Source organism: Leptodactylus fuscus, chromosome 7 (genome assembly GCF_031893055.1).
Source record: "Leptodactylus fuscus isolate aLepFus1 chromosome 7, aLepFus1.hap2, whole genome shotgun sequence".
NCBI lineage: Eukaryota > Metazoa > Chordata > Amphibia > Anura > Leptodactylidae > Leptodactylus > Leptodactylus fuscus.
Window position 1 is genome coordinate 99,787,771 of NC_134271.1, and position 21,430 is coordinate 99,809,200.

Genomic DNA, 21,430 nt, shown 5'->3' on the forward strand with positions numbered 1-21,430 from the left:
GTGGATTATACTATTTTTCTGCACCTACTGGACCACATGACTTATCCATTTGGCCAAACACTGATCCGCAGTAGCAGCTTTCATGCATAATATAAGTTGCAAACCATCCACATTGCTGCGCACCACTGGCTGAGCATATGGGAACATACAGTATATTTTGTGTTTATTTTCTTTTTTATACCTAGGTCCTATGTAGTTTATCCTTCTCATATAACGTATCACAGGGCCAAAATTGCCCTAATCCTCAAGGGAGTTACTAAACAGAATCAGGTATACTGACATGAATGGCTTTGTGTTTCTAATATCAATTAATTAACTAGACGCAAACAGTGCAGGAACCTGAAAACATACATACACATTACAGCCGCGCCGTTTGCCACATGTATAAATTGTTTAGAAGCTTTAATGTCCAGTATTAAAATTCTGTTCTCAGCTGGGATGCAATTATTCATAAGATTACATTGGCTTCATTGCATGGAAAAAAATGATGTTTACAAGTAAAATTTTCAGATTGCATGTAGCGATCATTAATCTCTAATTTATGACTCTGGAATGAGAATCCATTAAAGCCAAATAGAAATATGACTATTAATACACGGAGCACAAAGAAGAGCATCTATTTTATGAGCTATTCAGAGGAATGCTGTAAATACAAAATAATACATGTGTAGCTGAACTGTGCTGCCAGATTGGCTTCTGAAGGGAGGTGGAAAATGGGATTTTGTCATTTTTCACAAACTCTTAATTAGAATTTATTTATTTTTTTAAGGACGTACCACATGAAGCTAGGACAGGTTTAGTGCAAGAGTAAAAAATAGACGAAATAAAATAAACAGAAATTTATGTACTGTATCCATTTTTCAGCTTAGATAAGAAACATGGCAAGCCCTGCTGTAAAACATTTTAAGTCCGGAATTAAAATTTTATTTTTCAACATAGACACAATGATTCATTCTGGTTATATTGACGTTATTGTGTGACCAATAGGTGCCATAGAACATCTGCCATCAACAATATAAAGGGACCATGGGTCCACAGTGATGACCTCATCCCCTTTATTCACACAATCCCTAAAAGGGGTGTTTTTAGCACATCAGCATTGACACCTTAGTCTTAGATTCGATTATGGTGGTCCAACCTTTGGGACCAAGCCAATCAGCAAAATGTAGGATTGTTTTCTTCATTGTTTAATTATCCATAGCACCAAACCCATACAGGAGTGCACCCCCACAATGGATTGCCTTGGATTTTTGTGCTACTACAGGAATTCATGGTCTGTATCAGCACCTGGCAAACTTGGACGAGTACCAGACTGCCAGTGTTAGAAAAAAAGATGCAGATCTGGGCAAATAGCGAGAACCAGTTCTAGATACTAAGATTTAAATGGTAAATACGGCGCCGTGTGTTCAACACCTTCTGGGCCACACCAACTCCAACCCCACAATGGTTTTCACCAGAGCCCCAGATGGAGGGGATTGACTTGGCTGCACTGCTGGGCAGCAGACGTTTTCAGGTAGCAGTGTAGGTCCAGGATCCAAAAGGCTGTGGCGGGTGGTCAGGAGATGGCAGCAGAGAGCAAAGTGTAATCGTACGGTCTTGGGTGGTCACCAAGAGGGAAGCACAGTACAGTGAGTAATCCAATGGGAATGTCATGCAGGCCAGGTCGGTAACAGGAATGGTCAATCAGTACAAAACAGTAATTCAGGGAGTGGAGGTCTAGAGGCAAGCTGGAGTCATAAACAGGAGCAGGCAAGTACAAAATCAGGAGGCAAAGGCAAGGTCAGAGGTCAAAGCAAGGGGGTCAGAAACACAGGTAATCAGACACAAGAAACTGCTTAGTATCAGGACACAAGATCAACTGAATAGCCAGCAACGGGCCGGAGTCAGAGCCCACCTTAAATAGGCTCCAGCTTGACGCTAGGCCGCAAATTGGAAGTCCTCCGTCTGGCTCAGGAGGAGGCCAACAACTCCCGCACAATGTGAGTGAGGGACCCAGGAGCAAAGGAGGAGGATGGCCGGCACAGCACTGCGGAGGCTCCGGCCCTTCCCCTGACAGCCAGGCTTAAAAACTATGGTAAAGCAGTGAGTCATTAACTACCTAGTCTACCATTTGCACTCACACAGTAGTAGAGATACACTGTGGAATTAGTAGGTGTATAAAAGAGGCATTAGAACTGAGTGGGGTCACTTGAAGCAGCTCAGGAGCACTATGCCCAGGAGGTGTGGTTAGCACGGGCATAACGTGATTAGGCTGAATCTATTCCCCGCCCACATGACTACTTAGAATAATTTACATATGGGTTTTTATGCTTTCAAACATTTAGAACTTCTCTTTCCTGCTACAGAAAAATTACATAGGGCAGTAAAGGAAAGGGAATTATTTGATTCTGCACGTGATGGGGTCGGTTTATGGGGAAAATACACCTAACAGCATCCCCTTAATTTTGCATTTATTTTCTTTATTGAATATAATTAAAAAAAATTTCCACCAAATTATTTTGAGTTTCTCACAGTGGTATATCAAATGAATTCACATTATTTACCAAATATGATAGAATAACTGGGAGGCATATAGAACTATAGTAAGAGTACTGAAGCCAACATCCATCAAGGTGTCTAATGTCACAAGGGAAGAATGAAATTTTTCCACCCAAAAATGTATAAAGACTTTGTGATTTCCACTTTCATCTCTTCTGCCGCAGCCATTGAACTGAAACTTGTAAAATGTCAGTGAAGTTTTCTTGGTTTTGACCCATGACATTGTCACTTTCAATGTCCAGAAATAACTTGTGTGTGTCAAAATGGATAATGTCACTGGAGTAACTGTGGAGGAGCAATGTGACAGCTCAAGGAAAGAAAATTGTCTCTCCACAAAGCGGGAGGAAGATGTAAAACAGTAGAATTTCTTGCTGACTTCCAAGGAACCACGACAAATGAGAATGTTAATTGCACAGTCTCTGTTTAATCACTTCTCCTGATTATGTAGAACTCACTCATCAACTTTCTTCAATAAACACACAGGGCACATAAGAAGAAACCGGCTATAAAATCATAATGATTAATTGCATGCAATAAAAAAGAAGAGAGGGAATTTCAAGGAATTTTGTAAGTTACCAATGAATTAATATTCCACATGTGGTGCATGTCCTGGGCATTAGTGGCTACAGATGAGCCTAGAGTTTGCTAAAAATAAATGATATGAAGGATATGTAGACTTTTGCAACCAGCTGTTTCTTCTTAGAAACTGTATATATGATTTTATTAAACATTTCCTACAGTTTTGTGTATACATCTCCTTTGCAGACCCATATATCTCCAAGATTGCCTTATGTATAGTGTGATCCTTACAGTCATGGGTAACCCTACTATCTTTTTTTTTAAGGTTAGGCTCACATCTTCATCAGGGGCTCCCAGTGATCAAAAAGTAGCTAATAAGTTCTATTGCCTGATGTCGATAGATTAGTGGATTTAAGCATTCATTTTATGGAACAGTACGGGTCAGTGCAAACTGAGTTTTTTTACACTGATTTTGACGCTGAATCTGCCTCAAAATCAGCCTCAAAATCAGCCTCCAAAAAAAAGGATTCTAGTGGGAGGCTTTTTTTGGAGGCTCTTTTTGAAGACTGATTTTGAGGCGGATTCAGCCTCAAAATCAGCACCAAAAACTCAGTGTGCACTGACCCTGCAACAAAAAAATGCTGCAGATCCAGCCTAACCTACAAACAGTAGAAAAGAAGACAGGCTACAACAAACAGGATTTGTGATTTGTGATGTGCAACCATGAAGATACATTAGACTGGATAAAAGCTTTGTATATAAAATGGTAAGATATTGCAAATTGTGTAAGGGTTAGGGAATTATTAGTTTTGTTTTTTTTTTTAACCTACTTGCAAGTCTAAGCAACAAGAGGTTCTTCCTGAAATTGCTGGGTCTTTAGTCTGGTTTGGAAGATACTGGTTAAGAGTAGAGATGAGCGAACAGTGTTCTATCGAACACATGTTCGATCGGATATCAGGGTGTTCGCTATGTTCGAATCGAATCGAACACCGCGTGGTAAAGTGCGCCAAAATTCGATTCCCCTCCCACCTTCCCTGGCGCCTTTTTTGCACCAATAACAGCGCAGGGGAGGTGAAACAGGAACTACGACACCGGGGGCATTGAAAAAAATTGGAAAAAGTCATTGGCTGCCGAAATCAGGTGACCTCCATTTTAGACGAATAGTGGATTTCAAATCCGGGTCATATGAGAATGTGAACTTTGTGACTATGAGACAGGGATAGCTGTACAGGCAGGGATAGCTAGGGATAACCTTTATTTAGGGGGGAATGTTATTAAAAATAACTTTTTGGGGCTCTATCAGGTGTGTAATTGTGATTTTTGTGAGATAAACTTTTTCCCATAGGGATGCATTGGCCAGCGCTGATTGGCCGAATTCCGTACTCTGGCCAATCAGTGCTGGCCAATGCATTCTATTAGCTTGATGAAGCAGAGTGTGCACAAGGGTTCAAGCGCACCCTCGGCTCTGATGTAGCAGAGCCGAGGCTGCACAAGGGTTCAAGCGCACCCTCGGCTCTGATGTAGGAGAGCCGAGGGTGCACTTGAACCCTTGTGCACCCTCAGCTCTGCTACATCAGAGCCGAGGGTGCGCTTGAACCCTTGTGCACACTCTGCTTCATCAAGCTAATAGAATGCATTGGCCAGCGCTGATTGGCCAATGTATTCTATTAGCCTGATGAAGTAGAGCTGAATGTGTGTGCTAAGCACACACATTCAGCTCTACTTCATCGGGCTAATAGAATGCATTGGCCAGCGCTGATTGGCCAGAGTACGGAACTCGACCAATCAGCGCTGGCTCTGCTGGAGGAGGCGGAGTCTAAGATCGCTCCACACCAGTCTCCATTCAGGTCCGACCTTAGACTCCGCCTCCTCCGGCAGAGCCAGCGCTGATTGGCCGAAGGCTGGCCAATGCATTCCTATGCGAATGCAGAGACTTAGCAGTGCTGAGTCAGTTTTGCTCAACTACACATCTGATGCACACTCGGCACTGCTACATCAGATGTAGCAATCTGATGTAGCAGAGCCGAGGGTGCACTAGAACCCCTGTGCAAACTCAGTTCACGCTAATAGAATGCATTGGCCAGCGCTGATTGGCCAATGCATTCTATTAGCCCGATGAAGTAGAGCTGAATGTGTGTGCTAAGCACACTCATTCAGCACTGCTTCATCACGCCAATACAATGCATTAGCCAGTGCTGATTGGCCAGAGTACGGAATTCGGCCAATCAGCGCTGGCCAATGCATTCTATTAGCCCGATGAAGTAGAGCTGAATGTGTGTGCTAAGCACACACATTCAGCACTGCTTCATCACGCCAATACAATGCATTAGCCAGTGCTGATTGGCCAGAGTACGGAATTCGGCCAATCAGCGCTGGCCAATGCATTCTATTAGCCCGATGAAGTAGAGCTGAATGTGTGTGCTAAGCACACACATTCAGCACTGCTTCATCACGCCAATACAATGCATTAGCCAGTGCTGATTGGCCAGAGTACGGAATTCGGCCAATCAGCGCTGGCCAATGCATTCTATTAGCCCGATGAAGTAGAGCTGAATGTGTGTGCTAAGCACACACATTCAGCACTGCTTCATCACGCCAATACAATGCATTAGCCAGTGCTGATTGGCCGAATTCCGTACTCTGGCCAATCAGCGCTGGCTCTGCTGGAGGAGGCGGAGTCTAAGGTCGGACCTGAATGGAGACTGGTGTGGAGCGATCTTAGACTCCGCCTCCTCCAGCAGAGCCAGCGCTGATTGGCCGAATTCCGTACTCTGGCCAATCAGCGCTGGCCAATGCATTCTATTAGCCCGATGAAGTAGAGCTGAATGTGTGTGCTAAGCACACACATTCAGCACTGCTTCATCACGCCAATACAATGCATTAGCCAGTGCTGATTGGCCAGAGTACGGAATTCGGCCAATCAGCGCTGGCTCTGCTGGAGGAGGCGGAGTCTAAGGTCGGACCTGAATGGAGACTGGTGTGGAGCGATCTTAGACTCCGCCTCCTCCAGCAGAGCCAGCGCTGATTGGCCGAATTCCGTACTCTGGCCAATCAGCACTGGCTAATGCATTGTATTGGCGTGATGAAGCAGTGCTGAATGTGTGTGCTTAGCACACACATTCAGCTCTACTTCATCGGGCTAATAGAATGCATTGGCCAGCGCTGATTGGCCGAATTCCATACTCTGGCCAATCAGCACTGGCTAATGCATTGTATTGGCGTGATGAAGCAGTGCTGAATGTGTGTGCTTAGCACACACATTCAGCTCTACTTCATCGGGCTAATAGAATGCATTGGCCAGCGCTGATTGGCCGAATTCCGTACTCTGGCCAATCAGCACTGGCTAATGCATTGTATTGGCGTGATGAAGCAGTGCTGAATGTGTGTGCTTAGCACACACATTCAGCTCTGCTTCATCGGGCTAATAGAATGCATTGGCCAGCGCTGATTGGCCGAATTCCGTACTCTGGCCAATCAGCACTGGCTAATGCATTGTATTGGCGTGATGAAGCAGTGCTGAATGTGTGTGCTTAGCACACACATTCAGCTCTACTTCATCGGGCTAATAGAATGCATTGGCCAGCGCTGATTGGCCAGAGTACGGAATTCGGCCAATCAGCGCTGGCTCTGCTGGAGGAGGCGGAGTCTAAGATCGCTCCACACCAGTCTCCATTCAGGTCCGACCTTAGACTCCGCCTCCTCCAGCAGAGCCAGCGCTGATTGGCCAGAGTACGGAATTCGGCCAATCAGCACTGGCTAATGCATTGTATTGGCGTGATGAAGCAGTGCTGAATGTGTGTGCTTAGCACACACATTCAGCTCTACTTCATCGGGCTAATAGAATGCATTGGCCAGCGCTGATTGGCCGAATTCCGTACTCTGGCCAATCAGCACTGGCTAATGCATTGTATTGGCGTGATGAAGCAGTGCTGAATGTGTGTGCTTAGCACACACATTCAGCTCTACTTCATCGGGCTAATAGAATACATTGGCCAGCGCTGATTGGCCGAATTCCGTACTCTGGCCAATCAGCACTGGCTAATGCATTGTATTGGCGTGATGAAGCAGTGCTGAATGAGTGTGCTTAGCACACACATTCAGCTCTACTTCATCGGGCTAATAGAATGCATTGGCCAATCAGCGCTGGCTAATGCATTCTATTAGCGTGAACTGAGTTTGCACAGGGGTTCTAGTGCACCCTCGGCTCTGCTACATCAGATTGCTACATCTGATGTAGCAGTGCCGAGTGTGCATCAGATGTGTAGTTGAGCAAAACTGACTCAGCACTGCTAAGTCTCTGCATTCGCATAGGAATGCATTGGCCAGCCTTCGGCCAATCAGCGCTGGCTCTGCCGGAGGAGGCGGAGTCTAAGGTCGGACCTGAATGGAGACTGGTGTGGAGCGATCTTAGACTCCGCCTCCTCCAGCAGAGCCAGCGCTGATTGGTCGAGTTCCGTACTCTGGCCAATCAGCACTGGCCAATGCATTTCTATGGGGAAAAGTTAGCTTGCGAAAATCGCAAACTGACAGGGATTTCCATGAAATAAAGTGACTTTTATGCCCCCAGACATGCTTCCCCTGCTGTCCCAGTGTCATTCCAGGGTGTTGGTATCATTTCCTGGGGTGTCATAGTGGACTTGGTGACCCTCCAGACACGAATTTGGGTTTCCCCCTTAACGAGTTTATGTTCCCCATAGACTATAATGGGGTTCGAAACCCATTCGAACACTCGAACAGTGAGCGGCTGTTCGAATCGAATTTCGAACCTCGAACATTTTAGTGTTCGCTCATCTCTAGTTAAGAGTTCTTCATATGAATACATGCAACTTGAGGCCGGGGCCCCACATTGCGAAAATGCTGAACTTTTGTCCACTGCATGTTACAGTACCTGTAAAGTGAATAGGTATAATATGAGTAAAAAATCCACAAAGGAAAACTGTACATAATCACAATGAAAAACACCATGTTTTTTCCACAGCGTTTTTAAGGTGCATCTTGCTATGTAATTAAAAAAAAATACAAAATTAAATTAATAAATTACTAAGACTAGAGTCTGCTGTACTTTGGATGGTTCATTGTGAGGATGGAACACGTTAAAGATATGTTCCAAGGGAGTTTAGTAATAGGAATGTTGGACCACAGGCCTAAATTCAGAGAGAATGAGTTTACATATTTTTTATTTTTGCATTTTTCTAGGTTTTCTCTCCACTGTATTCAAGGCCTGCACATGTCCAAAGGCTCTACTTTATAAAAGGGCTAAATTGCTTTCATACACTCTCTGCTTATTAGAAGGGAGTCTGTCCCCAGAACAATCCCTATTGAACTATAACGGTCCCTACTCAACTATAAGTACAGTCAGAAAGCCAGGGTTCACATTAATAAACCTTTATTTTTTTTCTGCTTCCTGATTGGTTCCTTCATCACTTAGAGACTAGCTTTTTTTATAATATGTAAATAAGCTTTTTGGTGCAAGGTGGGTGTCAGCAATGCTCTCATCATACCAAGAGCTACATAACCAGGCACTGTACATGTCAATCATGCCATAGGCGTAGTAGGGACGGAGGCTGGGCACTGGAAGGCATTGCTCTTTGGTAATGGTTGCCCCAAACAGCTCATTAGGATATTGGGGCAAAAAAGATCATCTCAGCACCAATCAGAAAGTAAAAAAAATATATATTTTAATTATGTAAACCCTAGCAATTTGACTGTGCTTATAGTTCAATAGGTAATATTACAGACTACTTTAACAATAAGTTCACAATAACTGTTCAATTTCCCTGCAATGCACCTACAGGTGAAATGAAGTATTACACAGAGCCCATAGAAATCAATTAGTTTTCTCTGTAATTCAGAATAGACAGAGTCCTCCAGAGCAATCGACACTTTTTGTAGCCATGTTTCACTCTAGCAGAGAAGTAAAGATCTTTAACAGAGGTCCCTACTCTATTAACTGAAATACGGCAGATTTTCAGATTTGTACAGTGCATGGACCAATACTCCAGCATTTTCCAAGAAATGATAAACCTCTGAAGGGTTGGAACTTACAATGTATAAAAATGTACATATGCACTTTCCAGAATAAATTATTGCACAGAGCGAAGCACCATTGTAATTGAAGATGGTAATTTCAGGAGGGTTTTAATTCATTTCTTACATTACGGCTTCCCCAGAGCAGAGCAAAGCATGGCCAGCAGTATTTCCCCTAGGACAGAAGACAGACAAACTACTTTGATTTTAAACTTTCACTTAGGTTGTGTTTACATCTCACTTAGGAAACTCCGTGGTAGATTCTAGTTGGTAGATACAATAACAGAAACCCAACAAACCCCATTAGAGGTAATAGGGTCCATTAGGCATGGATCTGTCCATGGTTTCCTTCTTATTTCCACAGCCATAGGATAGACAATAAATAGCTGATCGTTGTGGGTCTGACCACTGAGATCCCCACTAATCCTAAGAATGGGGAGGAGCTTTACTTCTGTTGTGAATTTACCCTGACTGCAGCGGGGTTAAATGTAGGGGCGTCCCTTCTCCCATTCACACCCCAAATGTTGTACTTGTCCTATGGATCGAGAAAATACATGCTTCATGGCATAACCCCTTGAAATTAAGTCCCCATGTAGCAAGCCACATCCAAAAAGTGCTGTGGAAAAGACCAAGGCAGAAACGTATCATTTTTTTTTCCACATCGCTTTTCCTCCACTGACTTTCTGTGCCTGTTATACCTATATGGAAATGCAAGTGTTTCCATAGGTACAATTGACATGTTGCGATTTACCCAAGTGCATTACGAAAACAGCCATGTCATTGTTGTGCGAATAAGGACTTCCACCTGACAGGCGAGGGTGACCTCAAAGGCATTTCACATCAGGTGCCAGGCTGAATTTTCCCTCACTCCCCCGCCCTGGGCCTCCCCTTATTATACTCTAGGGTCATAGTGTTTTGTGGGAGTCGAATCTTCAAGGTTTCAGCTCAAAACTTGAAAATTCAGTTTGAATGTAAGACTGACATATAGATGTGTGGGGTGTGTGCCAATAAAGGAGGTTATATGCTATGGCAGCCAGTAATGCAAGCATTATACTCTCTGTGCCAAAGAAGGAGATTTTTTCATCTTAATTAGGGGGGTTGCATCACAGAACCAAAAATCATCAGGTCAGGACAGGAGGGACGCCCTTATATAAGTTGCCTCAGGCAGCAGAGAGGCTAGGTTCACCCCTGACGGTTCCCCCACTTTGCTTGATTGTGTCAGAAACTTCCATCAGAAATCAGCTTTGCGTTGCACACAGTCTCTTTATGCTCTTACATAGTGATTTAAATGTATGTTGGTCTTGACATATCACCTGGTTTAATATAATAAATAGCTTTATACATTATATCTGTAATCATAAATAACTCAAGGTTCCTTTGCTTAGTAAATATAGCCCACTATATCATATGTCCTTGTTGAACTTGATGTTGGACATTATTATGCTTGGCACCATATATTGTAAAACTGACATATGCAAATGGTCACTTTTATAATATATGAGGTCAGTCATACTAATGTGCAATATTTGGTTCAAGCATAAACAGATAAGCTATATGGTATCATGAATATATTGATATAGTGGGCTATATTTATCACTACGTACGGTCCATATGATGACAGACATGGCTACACTTATAGTACAGTATATACAATTTCTTGGATTTTTCTATGTTCCTAGGCTTATTACATAAGTGTCTGACATAATGTGAGTGACATGAAGGTATGAGCGCCGAGGACGTATTGTACCAACAGAATATTTTGCAGCTATTAATTGTGAAGGCAACACATCACCACATCCATATTACAGGTTTAGAAAGGAACCTTTCCAAGTTAACCTTTATAGTCACATATATTCACTTCTCTTTTCCTTTTTACATTTTCTGACAACTCCTGGGGGAAAAGGTAAAGTTGTTTATCAAATTTGTTTTTTCTCTTTACGCCTTTATGGCCATTTACATTGCATTACATTGATCAAATATGTTATATCTCCTCCATCTTAAATTGTGATCGGAGTAGTAAAAGTTCAAGATGGATAGATCAAGGGAGGAAGAAAAATGCTGGTGACCAAACAGATGCTCTAATATGTGTTCACTTGCAAAATCTAGAAATGCACAAGGTCCTTAGCCTTTCCCTAATGGTGACCGTCTCTTACCCCCATTTAAACTGTACATTAAAGGGGCTATGACATGAAAGTATTTATGCTATATCAATAGAGGAGGGGGTCTTATCACCATGATCCTCATTATTCTTAGAAAGGGTGGAGTCCTTTCCCCATTGCAAATTCTGCCTGAATGCATTTACTCTGAATGTAGGCATGTCAGGTCACAGCACTAGACGTAGCTGAGTGTTGTACTTCATATATAACTTCAATAGGAGTGTCGTCCACCACCTGACATACCTATATACATAACAAGGCAGAATACCCCGTTTCCAGGATCGGTGAAGGTCTCAGTAGTCATACCCTCACCAATTAATATTTTTTGTGCCATAACACCATTAAACAGAGTTGTCACCCTATGTATATTTATATCTTATCCACAGGTTTTCAAGAACAAGCATTCTTCTGCTCCAAGCGCTATTACTTGGCTATTTGTGGGCAGTCTGACAGTAGACAATAGACATGGAGTGTCTGGAGCTCCACTCATCTAAAGAACAGCAGGTCCTTTATTCTTGAGCATGGCGTGTTCCCAGCCCAGACCCACAATAATGTCAATACTGGACTGGTCAATTGGGAGACTAGTTCCATCACTGGACCACAAAGTGAGACTGTGTCCCGGGAAATGTGTGAGCTACTTGCATGGCTGAACAAGAGGGTATTATGACCAAACAGTCTATAGGTAGAGATGCCACATAGTGAGGGGTCAACGATCAATGACAATGAGTGTAACACTGAGAGAGACTGTGTACAAGCTGTGACCTAGACAGCAGTGATGCTGAGCTGTGCTGACACAAGGAATAGACTTTGAGACTTTTGCCATTTTATTGGTGGGCTGGGTCCCTGTTGCTGGATTGCCGGTGAGCAATTTGTGTGAGTAAATGTCTACAAAGGGTCTGTGTTCTGTGCAAGGACTTACTATGTTTCTGTAAACTGTGAGCCCTTCTGCCAAGACTTGTGCCCTCATAGAGAGATTTTTGTCACCAACAAGCTATGATAGACTCTGTAACCGCTAAATGCAAAACTTTTCATCTGGTATGTCCTACTGCTTACTTGCAGCATCGTCCAGGGTTCCAAAAATATACCACTCATTCATCTTTGGTACTACTTTAGACCTCTCCCTAATCCAATGACTACATTTTACTATCTTGGTAGTATAATGTTTCTTCTTAGAAAATTTGTACTTGTCCTTAAAGTATCCAGTAGTAGTGACCTCCTTTTAGGTATACCCCTGAATTTATGCCATAGAATTTGAATAAAGGGCATTCATATGGCAATGTATCAGGTTTGGACTTGTTTGGACTCGTTGGACTACATGATAACATGTATTCCATTTGCTCATGTGTGATGTGTTGCATGAAGAAGGCTATAATGCACACCAGTCTATACAGAACATCTACTGCTCCTTTAGCATTGCATTCCTATTAGAGATTAGAGATGAGCGAACACTAAAATGTTCGAGGTTCGAAATTCGAATCGAACAGCCGCTCACTGTTCGTGTGTTCGAACGGGTTTCGAACCCCATTATAGTCTATGGGGAACATATACTCGTTAAGGGGGAAACCCAAATCCGTGTCTGGAGGGTCACCAAGTCCACTATGACACCACAGGAAATGATACCAACACCTCTGGAATGACACTGGGACAGCAGGGGAAGCATGTCTGGGGGCATCTAACACACCAAAGACCCTCTATTACCCCAACATCACAGCCTAACAACTACACACTTTACACACTCAATACCACCTCTCTGACAGTAGGAAAACACCTTGAAACATGTGTATTTGGCACTTGCAGTGAGGAGAGCTTGTCACCAGCAGTGAATTTGGCCCTTGTAGAAAGTTGAGGTTGGCACCAACATTTGTTTTGAAAATCAGGGTGGATTGAGCCTCTAACCAGCAGAGTTTGGGCAAATTCATGGTGGAGGGAGCCTCTAAAAAACCCAGTTTGGACCAATTCATGGTGGAGGGAGCCTCTAAACAGCCCAGTTTGGACCAATTCATGGTGGAGGGAGCCTCTAAACAGCCCAGTTTGGGCAAATTCATGGTGGAGGGAGCCTCTAACCAGCCCAGTTTGGGCAAATTCATGGTGGAGGGAGCCTCTAAAAACCCCCGTTTGGACCAATTCATGGTGGAGGGAGCCTCTAAACAGCCCAGTTTGCGCAAATTCATGGTGGAGGGAGCCTCTAACCAGCCCAGTTTGGACCAATTCATGGTGGAGGGAGCCTCTAAAAACCCCAGTTTGGACCAATTCATGGTGGAGGGAGCCTCTAAAAACCCCAGTTTGGACCAATTCATGGTGGAAGGAGCCTCTAAAAACCCCAGTTTGGACCAATTCATGCTGGAGGGAGCCTCTAAACAGCCCAGTTTGGGCAAATTCATGGTGGAGGGAGCCTCTAAAAACCCCAGTTTGGACCAATTCATGGTGGAGAGAGCCTCTAAAAACCCCAATTTGGACCAATTCATGGTGGAGGGAGCCTCTAAACAGCCCAGTTTGGGCAAATTCATGGTGGAGGGAGCCTCTAAAAACCCCAGTTTGGACCAATTCATGGTGGAGGGAGCCTCTAAAAACCCCAGTTTGGACCAATTCATGGTGGAGGGAGCCTCTAAAAAACCCAGTTTGGACCAATTCATGGTGGAGGGAGCCTCTAAACAGCCCAGTTTGGGCAAATTCATGGTGGAGGGAGCCTCTAAAAACCCCAGTTTGGACCAATTCATGGTGGAGGGAGCCTCTAAAAACCCCAGTTTGGACCAATTCATGGTGGAGGGAGCCTCTAAAAACCCCAGTTTGGACCAATTCATGCTGGAGGGAGCCTCTAAACAGCCCAGTTTGGGCAAATTCATGGTGGAGGGAGCCTCTAAAACCCCCAGTTTGGACCAATTCATGGTGGAGGGAGCCTCTAAAAACCCCAATTTGGACCAATTCATGGTGGAGGGAGCCTCTAAACAGCCCAGTTTGGGCAAATTCATGGTGGAGGGAGCCTCTAAAAACCCCAGTTTGGACCAATTCATGGTGGAGGGAGCCTCTAAAAACCCCAGTTTGGACCAATTCATGGTGGAGGGAGCCTCTAAAAAACCCAGTTTGGACCAATTCATGGTGGAGGGAGCCTCTAACCAGCCCAGTTTGGACCAATTCATGGTGGAGGGAGCCTCTAAAAACCCCAGTTTGGACCAATTCATGGTGGAGGGAGCCTCTAAACAGCCCAGTTTGGACCAATTCATGGTGGAGGGAGCCTCTAAAAACCCCAATTTGGACCAATTCATGGTGGAGGGAGCCTCTAACCAGCCCAGTTTGGACCAATTCATGGTGGAGGGAGCCTCTAACCAACCCAGTATGGGCAAATTCATGGTGGAGGGAGCCTCTAAAAACCCCAATTTGGACCAATTCATGGTGGAGGGAGCCTCTAAACAGCCCAGTTTGGGCAAATTCATGGTGGAGGGAGCCTCTAAAAACCCCAGTTTGGACCAATTCATGGTGGAGGGAGCCTCTAAAAACCCCAGTTTGGACCAATTCATGGTGGAGGGAGCCTCTAAAAAACCCAGTTTGGACCAATTCATGCTGGAGGGAGACTCTAAACAGCCCAGTTTGGGCAAATTCATGGTGGAGGGAGCCTCTAAAAACCCCAGTTTGGACCAATTCATGGTGGAGGGAGCCTCTAAAAACCCCAGTTTGGACCAATTCATGGTGGAGGGAGCCTCTAAAAACCCCAGTTTGGACCAATTCATGGTGGAGGGAGCCTCTAAAAAACCCAGTTTGGACCAATTCATGGTGGAGGGAGCCTCTAACCAGCCCAGTTTGGACCAATTCATGGTGGAGGGAGCCTCTAAACAGCCCAGTTTGGGCAAATTCATGGTGGAGGGAGCCTCTAACCAGCCCAGTTTGGACCAATTCATGGTGGAGGGAGCCTCTAAAAACCCCAGTTTGGACCAATTCATGGTGGAGGGAGCCTCTAAAAACCCCAGTTTGGACCAATTCATGGTGGAGGGAGCCTCTAAAAAACCCAGTTTGGACCAATTCATGCTGGAGGGAGACTCTAAACAGCCCAGTTTGGGCAAATTCATGGTGGAGGGAGCCTCTAAAAACCCCAGTTTGGACCAATTCATGGTGGAGGGAGCCTCTAAAAACCCCAGTTTGGACCAATTCATGGTGGAGGGAGCCTCTAAAAACCCCAGTTTGGACCAATTCATGGTGGAGGGAGCCTCTAAAAAACCCAGTTTGGACCAATTCATGGTGGAGGGAGCCTCTAACCAGCCCAGTTTGGACCAATTCATGGTGGAGGGAGCCTCTAAACAGCCCAGTTTGGGCAAATTCATGGTGGAGGGAGCCTCTAACCAGCCCAGTTTGGACCAATTCATGGTGGAGGGAGCCTCTAAAAACCCCAGTTTGGACCAATTCATGGTGGAGGGAGCCTCTAAAAACCCCAGTTTGGACCAATTCATGGTGGAGGGAGCCTCTAAAAACCCCAGTTTGGACCAATTCATGCTGGAGGGAGCCTCTAAACAGCCCAGTTTGGGCAAATTCATGGTGGAGGGAGCCTCTAAAAACCCCAGTTTGGACCAATTCATGGTGGAGGGAGCCTCTAAAAACCCCAATTTGGACCAATTCATGGTGGAGGGAGCCTCTAAACAGCCCAGTTTGGGCAAATTCATGGTGGAGGGAGCCTCTAAAAACCCCAGTTTGGACCAATTCATGGTGGAGGGAGCCTCTAAAAACCCCAGTTTGGACCAATTCATGGTGGAGGGAGCCTCTAAAAAACCCAGTTTGGACCAATTCATGGTGGAGGGAGCCTCTAAACAGCCCAGTTTGGGCAAATTCATGGTGGAGGGAGCCTCTAAAAACCCCAGTTTGGACCAATTCATGGTGGAGGGAGCCTCTAAAAACCCCAGTTTGGACCAATTCAAGGTGGAGGGAGCCTCTAAAAACCCCAGTTTGGACCAATTCATGGTGGAGGGAGCCTCTAAAAAACCCAGTTTGGACCAATTCATGGTGGAGGGAGCCTCTAACCAGCCCAGTTTGGACCAATTCATGGTGGAGGGAGCCTCTAAAAACCCCAGTTTGGACCAATTCATGGTGGAGGGAGCCTCTAAACAGCCCAGTTTGGACCAATTCATGGTGGAGGGAGCCTCTAAAAACCCCAATTTGGACCAATTCATGGTGGAGGGAGCCTCTAACCAGCCCAGTTTGGACCAATTCATGGTGGAGGGAGCCTCTAACCAGCCCAGTTTGGGCAAATTCATGGTGGAGGGAGCCTCTAAAAACCCCAATTTGGACCAATTCATGGTGGAGGGAGCCTCTAAACAGCCCAGTTTGGGCAAATTCATGGTGGAGGGAGCCTCTAAAAACCCCAGTTTGGACCAATTCATGGTGGAGGGAGCCTCTAAAAAACCCAGTTTGGACCAATTCATGGTGGAGGGAGCCTCTAACCAGCCCAGTTTGGACCAATTCATGGTGGAGGGAGCCTCTACAAACCCCAGTTTGGACCAATTCATGGTGGAGGGAGCCTCTAAACAGCCCAGTTTGGACCAATTCATGGTGGAGGGAGCCTCTAAAAACCCCAATTTGGACCAATTTATGGTGGAGGGAGCCTCTAACCAGCCCAGTTTGGACCAATTCATGGTGGAGGGAGCCTCTAACCAGCCCAGTTTGGGCAAATTCATGGTGGAGGGAGCCTCTAAAAACCCCAATTTGGACCAATTCATGGTGGAGGGAGCCTCTAAACAGCCCAGTTTGGGCAAATTCATGGTGGAGGGAGCCTCTAAAAACCCCGGTTTGGACCAATTCATGGTGGAGGGAGCCTCTAACCAGCCCAGTTTGGGCAAATTCATGGTGGAGGGAGCCTCTAACCAGCAGAGTTGTGGGAATGCAGGGTGGAGGGAGCCTCTAACCAGCAGAGTTGGGGGAAATCAGGGTGGAGGGAGCCTCTAACCAGCAGAGTTGGGGGAAATCATGTTGGAGGGAGCCTAGTATTAGCAGAATTGTGCAACGCTTATGGTGGATGAGTATGAGGATGCGGAGGAATTGGAGAGGTTGAGTACAGACATGGAGTTTCATGTTGGGGTGCTTTACACAGGTGGGCACAAAAATGAAGGCTCTATCCAGTGGTGGTTCATTTTTATCAAAGTGAGCCGGTCGGCACTCTCAGCTGACAGACGGGTGCGCTTGTCAGTGATGATGCCACCGGCTGCACTGAACACCCTCTCAGATAGGACGCTGGCGGCAGGACAGGACAGCACCTCCAAGGCATATAGGGCAAGTTCAAGCCACAGGTCCAACTTCGACACCCAATACGTGTAGGGCGCAGAGGGGTCGGAGAGGACAGGGCTGTGGTCGGAAAGGTATTCCCGCAACATGCGCCTATACTTCTCACGCCTGGTGACACTAGGACCCTCTGTGGCGGCACTTTGGCGAGGGGGTGCCATCAAGGTGTCCCAGACCTTAGACAGTGTGCCCCTCGTTTGTGTGGACCGGTGAGAACTTGGTCGCCTACTGGAGGAACTGTCCTCCCTGCCGCCAACGTCACATGCTGGAAACATCTCCATCATATTCTGCACCAATTGCCTGTGGCAAGCATTGATGCGATTGGCCCTCCCCTCTACCGGAATAAAAGACGAGATGTTGTTTTTATACCGGGGGTCAAGGATAGCAAAGATCCAGTACTGGTTGTCCTCCATGATTTTGACAATACGCTTGTCGGTTGTAAAGCACCCCAACATGAACTCAGCCATGTCTGCCACAGTGTTAGTTGGCATGACTCCTCTGGCCCCACCGGAAAGTTCAATCTCCATTTCCTCCTTATCCTCCATGTCTACCCATCCGCGCTGCAACAATGGGACGATTCGAAGTTGCCCGGAAGCCTCCTGTATCACCATCACATCATCGGACAACTCTTCTTCCTCCTCCTCCTCCTCCTCCTCCTCCTCCTCCTCCTCCATTAAACGCGATGTAGCGGACAGATGTGTGGACCTACTCTCCAGCTGTGATGGATCGGATGCTATCCCTGACTCCTCTGTGTGATCTGAGTTATCCCTGATGTCAATCAGGGATTCTCTCAGAACACACAAGAGCGGGATTGTAAGGCTCACCATCGCATCCTCAGAGCTCACCCTCCTTGTGGACTCCTCAAACAGGATGTCACAAAGGTCTCTCATCCATGGCCACTCATGGATGAGAAACTGAGGCAGCTGACTTTGTGGCACCCTAGGGTTTTGTAGCTGGTATTCCATCAAAGGTCTCTGCTGCTCAACCACTCTATTCAACATCTGAAACGTTGAGTTCCAGCGTGTGGGGACGTCGCACAAAAGCCGGTGTTGTGGCACATGCAGGCGTTGCTGGAGAGATTTTAAGCTAGCAGCGGCTACTGTCGACTTGCGAAAGTGGGCGCACATGCGCCGCACTTTCACCAGTAGCTCTGGAACATTGGGGTAGCTCTTTAGGAAACGTTGCACCACTAGGTTGGAGACGTGGGCCAGGCATGGAACATGTTGGAGTCTGGCAAGCTCCAGAGCTGCTACCAGGTTCCGGCCGTTATCACAAACGACCATGCCTGGGCCCAGGTGCAGCGGCTCAAACCATATTGCCGTCTCATCGAGGAGGGCATCCCTCACCTCGGAGGCAGTGTGCTGTCTGTCCCCCAAGCTGATCAGCTTCAGCACAGCCTGCTGACGTCTACCAACGCCAGTGCTGCAACGTTTCCAACTCATAGCTGGGGTCAATCAGGAGGCGGTGGCGGAGGAGGAGGCGGTAGAGGAGGAGGAGGAGGGGGGTGTTCTTCTCGTGTCCCTGCCAGGAATGTTAGGCGGGGAGACGAGGTACACCGGGCCAGTTTGGGAAGCAGTCCCAGCCTCAACTACATTCACCCAGTGTGCCGTCAGTGAAATGTAGCGTCCCTGTCCGCATGCACTTGTCCACGCGTCGGTGGTCAAGTGGACCTTTGTGCAAAGCGCGGAACTAAGGGCCCGCCTGATGTTGAGTGACACGTGCTGGTGCAAGGCGGGGACGGCACACCGGGAGAAGTAGTGACGGCTAGGGACGGCATAGCGAGGTGCCGCAGTTGCCATCAGGTCCAGGAAGGCGGGAGTTTCAACAAGCCGGAACGCCAACATCTCCTGGGCCAGCAGTTTAGCGATGTTAGCGTTCAAGGCTTGCGCGTGTGGGTGGTTAGCAGTGTATTTCTGCCGCCGCTCCAATGTCTGAGAGATGGTGGGTTGTTGTAAAGAAGCGCCTGATGGTGCCTTTGATGGTGCAGGAGAAGGAGATAAGACAGGAACAGGGGAGGATGAGGGAGAAGTCAACAAAGTGGCGGAGGCAGATGAAGTGGTGTCCTGGCTCGTCCTCTGGAGTGCATCGCCAGCACAGTCAGCAGTGGCAGTGGCAGAGGCAGAGGCAGTGGCAGAGGCAGTGGCAGTGGCGTGAACGGCAGGCGGCCTTTGTCCTGCCGTTGCTGCCTGCCACTGATTCCAGTGCTTGGATTCCAAATGACGGCGCATTGAAGTGGTGGACAGGTTGCTCTTCTCAGAGCCCCTAATCAATTTCGAGAGGCAAATTGTGCAGACAACACTATATCTGTCCTCGGCGCATTCCTTGAAAAAACTCCACACCTTCGAGAAACGTGCCCTCGAGGTGGGAGTTTTTCAGGGCTGGGTACGAACTGGAACATCTTGGGAGATTCCGGGTGTGGCCTGGCTTCGCCTAAGCTGCTGACCTCTGCCTCTGCCTCTAGCTACCCTTTTTGGTGCTGCACTTCCCTCAACATCCACACTACTTTCCCCGCTTGACATCCCCCCTGTCCAGGTCGGGTCTGTGTCCTCATCATCCACCACTTCCTCTTCCAACTCCTGTCTCATCTCCTCCTCCCGCACAATGCGCCGGTCAACTGGATGCCCTGACGGCAACTGCGTCACATCATCGTCGATGAGGGTGGGTTGCTGGTCATCCACCACCAAATCGAACGGAGATGGAGGAGACTCTAGTGTTTGAGCATCTGGACACAGATGCTTCTCTGTTAGGTTCGTGGAATCGTGACGTGGAGAGGCAGGTTGAGGGACAATGAAAGGAGCGGAGAACAGCTCTGGGGAGCAGGAACAGTTGGGGTTATTGTTCTGTGAAGCTTGGGAATTTTGGGAGGAAGGAGGACAAGACTGTTGGGTAATAGGAGGAGAGGAGGCAGAGTCTGACTGGCTGCTGGACAATGTGCTGTAAGCGTTCTCTGACAGCCATTGCAAGACCTGTTCCTGGTTCTCGGGCCTACTAAGGTTTGTACCCTGCAGTTTAGTTAATGTGGCAAGCAACCCTGGCACTGTGGAGTGGCGCAATGCTTGCTGCCCCACAGGAGTAGGCACGGGACGCCCTGTGGCTTCACTGCTACCTTGCTCCCCAGAACCATTCCCCCGACCTCGCCCACGGCCTCGTCCACGTCCCTTTCCGGGAGCCTTGCGCATTTTGAATTCCCAGTTAGAAATTGGCACTATATACCAGTAGCAAAAATTGTGGGTGCACGTAACCCCAATATATTCTTTGAATTCCCAGTCAGACAATGGCACTATATACCAGTAGCAAGAAATGAGGGTATTTATAACCCCAATATATTCTTTGAATTACCAGTCAGAAACTGGCACTATATGGCAGTAGCAAGAAATGAGGGTATTTATAACCCCAATATATTCTTTGAATTCCCAGTCAGAAACTGGCACTGTATACCAGTAGTAAAAATTGTGGGTGCACGTAACCCCAATATATTCTTTGAATTCCCAGTCAGACAATGGCACTATATACCAGTAGCAAGAAATGAGGGTATTTATAACCCCAATATATTCTTTGAATTCCCAGTCAGAAACTGGCACTGTATACCAGTAGTAAAAATTGTGGGTGCACGTAACCCCAATATATTCTTTGAATTCCCAGTCAGACAATGGCACTATATACCAGTAGCAAGAAATGAGGGTATTTATAACCCCAATATATTCTTTGAATTCCCAGTCAGACAATGGCACTGTATACCAGTAGTAAAAATTGTGGGTGCACGTAACCCCAATATATTCTTTGAATTCCCAGTCAGAAACTGGCACTATATGGCAGTAGCAAGAAATGAGGGTATTTATAACCCCAATATATTCTTTGAATTCCCAGTCAGAAACTGGCACTGTATACCAGTAGTAAAAATTGTGGGTGCACGTAACCCCAATATATTCTTT